Genomic DNA, 2,761 nt, shown 5'->3' on the forward strand with positions numbered 1-2,761 from the left:
TGATGTGAGGAGCTTATTCCTTTGAAAGAGGATTCTATCCCTTCATAGGTGGACCTGTAACCTCCTCCTCTACACTATAAAAAGAAGCATTGAGCTGGTTAACTGGTTAGAGTTAGAAGCTTACTATTTTTTGAGGGAAAATGTTGTTGGAACTTAGTCTTCTTTAGTTGAGTTTTTATGAGGAGAGATTACATACCTCTATGAATCTCATTTGGAAGAGTGCAAGACTTGTCAAAGTAAAGGAAATTCCTGTTTCGGACCTGTTATCACTGAAAAGTCTGTTGCCAAATTTTTTTTTGCCTAGCTTAAAGACAGGGTGTTTTCGCAGCGCCTGAATTCTTTTAACAGTTTTGCAGCGCTACATGTTTAGGCGTTTTCGTAGCGCGCTACGAAATTGGGGATTGGCTCGAGCTTTCAGCAGAAGGTTCATATACTAAATTTTGATGATAAGGTTCCTGCCCGAATGGTGCTTACTACTATTGACACTGCAGTGTTTAGAGCTATACCAGAGCCTTTTTGGTCCATCACAAACAGTTGTTCAGTTGCCAGCTTATAAGTTTCTCAGTACCCTAGTAAATGGTAGAAGTGGAAAATCATACAAGGAATCAGTTTCCTATCTCGACAATTCTGCCTCTGTTCCTAAAGATATTGCCATTGACAATGGAAGTTTTGTAGAGACACAAGATAAGGATGTTATATTGGAAGTAGCAGCAGGAGTGAAGGTCCTTTAAGTTTCAGCATCAACAACTTCTAAACAAAATTCTAATAGTCAACAAATAATCGATCATTTATCTCCGTCAGTGCCTTCTATAACATTGTCTGACACATCAAAAGTTTCAAATGCGAAATCTGCTGTTGGAGTTTCTCAGGTTCCCACCGAAACATTGAATGTAGACTTGTCAGTTATATCTCCAACTAAGAAGCGTGGCAAATAGAAACAACATGAGACTCTGAAGTTGATTGAAATGCGTGGGAATATGGAAAATAGGTTTAAAACAGAGAAGGAAAAGGTAATCTGGGAAGAGATTTCGGCATCTTTGTTCGAGCGTGGAGAATGCACGTAAACTGTTTGACAATATCAGCATTAGAATTTTCTCTTACGGAATGCAAGGATTAAATGCCATGTGTCAAGTGGTCTTTATAAGGATTTGATTGCCACAAGGCCACCACTATTAGTGACACCGGGATAGAGATGTGGCACTTCTGATGGCCACCTGCATTAGTGAAATCACCAGAATCACAACGCCAGAGGCTACTTATAATGATGATGTGTTGAGCGATGTCTTTCGTTTGATTGTTACAGCTTTCCGCGGTTTAGATAATGTAAATAGTCCCCTTGCAAACTGCTTACTATGCGATTATTTATGATATATATCAGTGTGCACCCCGGATGCTGCAGGGTGTTATTCCAAATAAGACACGGGAGGTGCGCCTACCAGTGAAAATACATCTCCATGGATGCTCATCCACCGGCTATGGAGCAGCACAAGAATTGGGTCCATTTCTGGTGAAACGAATGGGACAGGCTTTTCCCTGAACAGATATTCCTGGAACAGAGAAGCGGATTTGTTCTTTTTAGAATCTCCAGTTGGTGTGGGATTTTCATATACCAATACTACTTCTGATTTGCTGGCGTCGAATGATCAATTTACTGCTGAGGATTCATACGAATTCCTTCTGAGATGGTTACAGATATTCCCACAGTATAAAACCCATGATTTCTACATAGGAGGAGAAAGCTATGCAGGCCATTATGTACCTCAGCTTGCAGAGCTTATCCATGACCGAAGCCACAAGCACTCAAAATACACTTCCATCAATTTGAAAGGCTTCATTGTGGGCAATCCTGAAACGGATGAGTTTCATGACTGAGAAGGAATAGTAGCTTATGCTTGGACCCATGCTAGTATTTCTGATCAAAAGTATAATCTGATCAAGAGCATTTGCAATTTCAAAGGGTACAACTGGACAGATGAAAGCCTGGGCATGGTTGAAGAACCCATGGCAATTGATGAGAGTGTTTCTACGGTTGACACTCCTGTGAGACTTGATTTGAATGTTTGCAAGGGTGGTGTGTCTATTTTAAATACGCAGATTGATGACAAGGTCCATGATATTGTTGCAGTTCGTGAGAGTGTCTCTAAGGTTGATGCCCCAGTAACTGGTAATGAGAGCGCTTGCAATGTAAAAGACACCGTAGCAATTAGTTTGGGTGTTTGTATGGTTGATTGTCATGTGGTTGTTGAACAGAGTGTCTGCAAGCTGGATGCTCTTGCAGCTGTTGATGCATGCACCAACATTGGGAAGTCTAAAGGTCAGGAGGAGGCATTGGATGAATGTTCTGTAGAAATGGTCTCAGAAGTCGCCAGTGATGATGTTTATGAAGAAGATGATGAACCTGTTTCTTATACCTGAAGGATGATGGATGGGCAAGCAGATGATGATTCCCAATATGAAGATGGAGAATACAGAGATCTAATTCTTGTTATTGGGATGAAGATATAATAGAAGAACTGGAATGCCCTCTGTTCCTCGTGATAAACTTGAAGTGAAATTATCAAGCTCTGTTAGCCCTTCAAGTTCTGGAGTTTTTCTCTTTGCTCGAATATATTAAAAGAAACTTGGAATGTGGCAGTGGGCATTAAACCCTGAACTGGATGAGGCATTACAATTTCTTCAATCATTGAGATCTGTGTTGCATGCCTTCAACAAAGATATTGCCAAGGCAGAGGATATTATTGCTGAGATGTTTTGTTTGACT

At 40.6% G+C, this 2,761-nt stretch overlaps 1 pseudogene; it reads left to right on the top strand.

Annotated features, from left to right (window-relative positions):
• The first annotated feature begins 965 nt into the window (after positions 1–965).
• Positions 966–1,872, top strand: LOC149141036 (serine carboxypeptidase-like 26 pseudogene; annotated as a pseudogene).
• Positions 1,873–2,761: the final 889 nt, after the last annotated feature.

The sequence above is a fragment of the Pinus tabuliformis genome, chromosome X (genome assembly GCF_031772625.1).
Source record: "Pinus tabuliformis cultivar Carrire ecotype Pingquan chromosome X, CPIR1, whole genome shotgun sequence".
Lineage (NCBI taxonomy): Eukaryota > Viridiplantae > Streptophyta > Pinopsida > Pinales > Pinaceae > Pinus > Pinus tabuliformis.